We start from the raw sequence: 6530 nt of genomic DNA, 5'->3' as shown, positions 1-6530 counted from the left end.
CAAAATAATAAATGCTGGAGAGGTTGTGGAGAGACTGGAACACTTATACACTGTTGGTGGGAATGTAAAATGGTACAACCCCTTTTAAATCGATTTGGCGCTTCCTTAAAAAGCTGAAAAAGAAGTACCATACGATCCAGCTATCCCACTCCTTGGAAAATATCCTGGAGAAAAAAGAGCCATCACACAAATAGATATATGCACCCATGTTCATTGCAGCACTGTTCACAATAGCAAAAAGATGGAAGCAACCTAGGTGCCCACCAATGGATGAATGGATAAAGAAATTACGGTATATCCACACAGTGGAATATTATGCAACGATAAAGAACAGCGATGAAGCTGTGAAACATCATATAACATGGTGGAAGCTGGAACTTATGCTCAGTGAATTTAGTCAGTCACAGAAGGACAAATACTGTATAAGACCACTATTATAAGAACTCAAGAAAAGGTTTAAATACAGAAGAAAACATTCTTTGATGGTTACGGGGGTGGGGAGGGAGGGTGAGGGTTATTCACTAACTTGATAGTAGATAAGAATCATCTTAGGCGAAGGGAAGGACAGCACACACTACAGGGGAAGTCAGCACAACGGGACTAAACGAAAGCTAAGAAGTTTCCTGAATACAATCGAATACTTTGGGAGACAGAGTAGCAGGGGTAGGGGGTCTGGGGACCATGCTTTCATGGGACATCTAGGTCAACTGGCATAACAAAGCTTATTAAGAAAATGTTCTGCATCCTACTTTGGTGAGTGGCATCTGGGGTCTTAAAAGCTTGCAAGCGGCCATCTAAGATGCATCAATTGGTCCCAACCACTTGGAGTAAAGGAGAACAAAGAACACCAAAGACACAAGGAAAGTATTAGCCCAAGAGACAGAATGAGCCACATAAACCAGAGACTTCATCAGCCTGAGACCAAAAGAACTAGATTGTGCCTGGCTACCACCAATGAACGTCCTGAAGGGAACACAACAGAGGGTCCCTGAAGGAGCAGTAGAAAGATGGGGTGCAGAACTCAAATTCTAGTAAGAAGACCAGACTTGATGGTCTGACTGAGACTGAGGTGCCCCAGAAGGCATGGCCCCTGGACTCTCTATCAGCCCAAAACTAAAACAATCTCCGAGGCCAACTCTTCAGACAGGGATTGGATGGGAGAGTGGGACATAAAGTGATACTCGTGAAGAGTGTGCCTCTTAGTCAAGTAGATACAAGAGACCAAAGGGGCAGCTTCTGTCCAGAGGTGAGATGGGAAGGCAGAGAGCATTGGGAGCTGGTTGAAAGGTCATGGGGAATCAGGGACAGAAAGGAGTGTGCTGTCACAGAATGGGGTGAGCAGTTAGGGTCTCATAACAATGTATGTTTAAAAATTTTGTGTGGGAGACTAACTTGAAATGTAAACTTCATTTAATTACAACAATAAAAAAGAAAAAAACAAAACAAAGAAACAAAAGCAGCTCTGAGTCTCTAAGCCATGACTGTGTAAACCCTCTGGCCTCAATTTCCTTCCAAGTCTTGCACCTTAAATACGGCCATCCCATGGCTTGAAGCCCAGACACTGCCTTTGACCAGGTCTCCTTCAGGACTGGAAACCACATGGCTCAGTGACCAGTCTGATTCACCCAGAGGGCAGGAAGGGTAGAGCTCCTCAGTGGCTGGTCACAGGTCAGCCCTGAAAACCTGTCCGGAGCTGCTGCCAGAACCCCTCCCCCCTATACTCTTCCTGTCGCCTGTCCTACAGATCTTGGAGTTGCTAGCCCCCCAAACATAAACCAATTCCTTAATATAAATTTCCCACTTTATGCATGTATATGTGTGTGTATATATATACACACACACATATATATATCCTATTCTGTTCCTCTAAAGAAACCTGACAAAGATGGCTTCAACAATAGGCCTTTATTGTTGCAGAAACTGAAGTATGTGAGACAGGCAGTTACTGGTTGGTAAAATGTTGGCTGAAAAAAATAAGCCACGAGCATCGTACGAGACCAAGAATGTCATTAACAAGGTAAACCTTCTGTGCCAGCTCCCAGCTGACCCAGACCAGGTACTCTTGGACAAAACTGGGTCAGGTCGGTGCCCTAACAGGTCAGAGAAGGGAATGACTATCCTGTAACACTTGAGATTTTCATGATGTTCTCCAGGGAACTGGAGAGAACACAGCTGTCAGCCTTGCCTGAGCATTCTGGGGTGATTGAATCACATGGTGGGAATCTGCAAGATGGTAGAGGTGAGACGGGAAATGCCATAGAAACTGGCAGTGATAGAACTCTGGCAGGAGTCCTGGGAAAATTTATAATGTGCAATGCAGGCAGATGGCTCTCTCTCAAAGCCTTTCTAGAACACTTATATTGAACAAAGAGCTACCACACCACCTGCACCTGCAAGGCCTTCCCTGTTTGTGGACTTTCTTGGACTGAATGTTAGACCTTGAGCTGAGGGTGTTCCCAGACTTGCTGCTCTCATGAAGCCTTTCTCTGGTGTGAAATTTTCAGTGTTAAATCAGGCTAGACCTTTGGTCAAAGGATGTCCCATATTCTCCACTCATAAGGACTTGTTCCCATGATCTCGCTGGTGTTGAATAAAAGTTGAGTTTTGACTAAAGAATTTCTCATTCTCCAAACACATAAGGTCTTACTCCAATGGGAATTCTCCTATGTTTAATAATGCTGCCATTTTTGCTGGAGGATTTACTGCAGTCACTGCATTCATAAGATCTTTCTCCAGTGTGAATTTTCATGTTTACAATAAGGTGGTAGGTGGTAGGTTTGGCAAAAGCATTTCCCACATTGACTGCACTCATGAGGCTTTTCTTGGGTAAATTCTCTGTACAATGAGGATGGAGCTATTTCTAAAGAATTTTCACCTTCAGCCCAATTTTACAGCCATTCTCCAGTGTGAATTCTTCGGTCCTGAATGAGGGTGGATTTATTGCTAAAGCATTTCCCACCTTCATGGAACTCATAAGGCCTTTTTCCAGTGTGGATGCTCCAATATTAAATGTGGCTGTCACTATCCTCAAATTATTTTCCATATGCACCACACTAATAAGGATTTGCTCCTGTATGAATTCTCTGGTGTTGAATAAGGGTCGAGCTTTGGCCAAAGGATTTCCCACATTCACTACATTCATAAGGCCTTTCTCCAGTGTGGACTCTCCAGTGTTTTATAAGGCTGGAACTACTCTTAAAGAACTTCCCACATTCACCACACTCATAATGCTATTCTCTGGTCTGAACTGTCCAGTGTTGAATGAAAGTGGAGTTATGACTAAAGCATTTCCCACACTGGCTGCACTCAGAAGACCATTATCCACTGTGGACTCTCAAATGTTCTATAAAGCTGGTGTGATTGTGCAATGATTTCCCACATTCTCCAAACTCATAAGTGTTTGCTCTGTGTGAGTTCTCTGGTGTCAAATAAGGGTGGAGCTTAGGCTAAAAGACTTCCCACACTCACTGCACTCATAAAGCCTTTCTCCAGTGTGCTCTTCAATGTTGAATAAGGCTGGACGGATAGCACAATGATTTCCCACATTCTCCACACACGTAAGGATTTGCAACTTGTGACTTCTCCGGTGCTGAATAAGAGTATAGCTTTGGCAAAAGGATTTCCCACATTCACCACACCCATAAGGCCTAACTCCAGTGTGAACTCTCCTATGTCTAACAAGGCTGCCATTTCTGCTGGAAGATTTACCACACTGACTGCACTCATAAGGCCTTTCTCCAGTGTGAATTTTCTTGTGTTCAGTAAGCTGGCAGTTTTGATGAAAGCATTTTCTACACTGACTTCACTCATAAGGCATTTCTCCAGTATGAATTCTCTGGTGTGCAATAAGGTTGGGCCTATGAATAAAGCATTTCCCATATTCATCACACTCATATGGCCTTTTTCCACTGTGAATTCCCTGCTGCTTACCAAGTCTGTAATTACAGCTGACAGCTTTCCCACATTTGCTACCTTCACAAAGACCTTCTCCACTGTCGATGCTCTGGTGGTGAATAAGTCTGTGTTTGTGTCCAAAATCATTCACACTCATACAGATTCTTTTCACTGTGAAAGGCCTCCCTGCACTGGGTGCCACTGGGTGGCTTCTCAGCATTGGGCATGGCCCGGTGCTGGAAAAGAACTGAGAAAACAGAGGAGTCCTTCCCTATCTCCCCACAGGTGAAGGGCTTCCCTGACACTTGGGATTTGCAGCACTTCACAAACAAGGCCCTGTCAACGTCCCTGAAGGGTTTCTTTCCACTGTGATGCTTCTGCTGCTGGGGAAGTTCTGCACTGACCCAGGAGGCTCCCATACATGTTCTACCCAGGTACAGTTTCTCTCCAGGACTTCTTGCTTTGTGGTCAGCCAGATGTAAAATATTGTTTAAGACTGAAGCACACCTCTCACGGGGGTGAGTCTTCTAGGTGCACGGACCTGCCTATGAAGTCCTGACCTGTGACACTCCTTCTACGGAAACACTCTGCTCAGAAGATGCCTCCTCCTCCTCTGTATTATTTAAGAAACCTGAAAGAAGAAAAATGCTTTAATACATGTTTCCATTGGTGGGAGGAGGAAATCCCATTAAAAATGTGTGTCATGGCAATGATGATTGGTCATGGTTGCACTATATGATTAATGTAATTGGTGTCACTAAATTACACAGGCGAAAAACCTTGATTTAGAAAATGCTGTGTCGTACATTTACAAGACTAAAGAAAAAAACGTGTGTCAGATGTCAAGGAATGAGTCCATGGAATTGTTTTGAGAAAAAGGGAGCTGCAATAAGGTTGAGGCAAGGGCTCCTTTCAATACTGGGCCTTAGTTATCACAGAATGGAGGAGGCCTCGCCTGAGAAAGGGTAGCAGCACAGGGTGCAGCACAGGAAGAAGCAAAGTTTCCAACATACTCCACTGCCATCAGCCTTCAGCAGGACCTTGTCTGCTGGTGATGCACGCATGATGTGCAGAGGATTAGTTGTGCTCAGAGAAAATGCAACAGAAACAAGTAGCTGGTATACGACTGTTTAAGGATATGTGGACACCTCACAACATATTATGTGTGGCCAATGTTGGGAAACGTTGCAGAGGGAGCAGTGGAGAAGATCAGGACATGTAGAGGTCAGAAAAGTGGGGGTAGCCAGAGCCCAGAGATCACAGTAGAAATGACAAGTCAGCAAAGTTTCAAGCATAGGGAAGAAAAGGTAGAAACGAGTTGTGGCTAGTAGCAGTCACGCCAAAACAGTGTTGGACACAGGAGAGGTTTCCAGTATAATCTGAATACTGCCCTGATGTGTGCCATCTTGCAGCTGTGGCTCAAGAGGGAAAGGCCTCCTTTGAGACCATACTCCCATGTCCACCCTGAGAAGTAACCAGGCCTCTGCCTGAGCCCTGTCTGCATGATGGGACATGCATGATGCAAATCCTAATAGAAAGACAGGATAGGGTAGTGGCCAGCATGGGCTTAGAGCAAGTCAGCCATAAAAAGCCAAAAGAAAAATAATTAGTAAAAAAACAAACAAGCAAACTTGAAAGTGGGTCCAGCAAGTACTGTCCTAGGACCACATCAATAATGACCATGACAACGCCTGTAATTATTTGCAGGCAGGCAGGAGAAACTTCAGCTAGAGGAAGGGGGCAGAACTTGGGGCACAGAGGTAGTGTGATATGGACACATCATCTAGTCAGGGAGAGGAAAAGCACGGTGGGATCTACTGGGCAGAATGGAAGACTCCTGACTCCCAGACTCTTCCCTACACACTCGAGTGGCAGGTAGAGTGCTGCTCGGGGAGTACATTGCTCAGGGCAGCTCATACAGCTAACCCTTGCACCCCACAGAACCCATGTCAAGAGAATAAGGAAGGTAGCAGAGTCCAGTCTGATTGTGGAAACATAGAGCTGACTCTGGGGAAAAGAGGAAAGGCAGAGACCAGCAGAGGACACTGGGGTGGGTGTGAGGATCTTACCCAGTGAATCTATGATTGCAAAGTTCTCCAGCATCATATCACTGTACAGTATCCTCTGAGCCTCATCAAGGAGCCCCCACTCCTCCTAGGAGAAGCTAATGGCCACGTCCTCAAAGGCCACACAACCCTGACATGAGGAGGACAACAGCTCATTCCACAATTAGCTTCTCTCCTCAAAGTCCAAGTACATTCCCCCACATCCCTCCCCTGCTCACCCTCCTCTATAGCCCCCACCTCAGAGGACATACCAGGAGATGGAAGCACTAACACCTACTCTCTCCTTATAGTCCCAGTTATCTCTATGAGAGCTGACACCACCAAGTGGCAGGTGCGCAGACAGATGAGATCTAGGCTCTGGATCTGACATGCAGGGGCACATGTGCACTTACATATCAGTCAGTTCTCTGGAGTCTCTCAGATCAGGTCTACCAGATGCAACCAAATATAGACTTACCATTCACCTGTAGGTCCCCAACACAGGGCCCTAGGCCATCAGTTCACACTCCTCTCCATGTACACACCACTCCGTCCCACACTGTCTACCACTCTGCACTCCCACAGCCTACC

General features: G+C 45.5%; 1 pseudogene; it reads right to left on the bottom strand.

Annotated features, from left to right (window-relative positions):
• Window positions 1-3053: 3053 nt before the first annotated feature.
• Window positions 3054-5997, bottom strand: LOC101347707 (zinc finger protein interacting with ribonucleoprotein K-like; annotated as a pseudogene).
• Between the last annotated feature and the right edge of the window lie 533 nt (window positions 5998-6530).

The sequence above is a fragment of the Trichechus manatus genome, unplaced genomic scaffold, assembly GCF_000243295.1.
Source record: "Trichechus manatus latirostris isolate Lorelei unplaced genomic scaffold, TriManLat1.0 scaffold00176, whole genome shotgun sequence".
NCBI lineage: Eukaryota > Metazoa > Chordata > Mammalia > Sirenia > Trichechidae > Trichechus > Trichechus manatus.
Note: the sequence above shows the minus strand (reverse complement) of the source record. Positions and strands in the feature narration are given on the sequence as shown.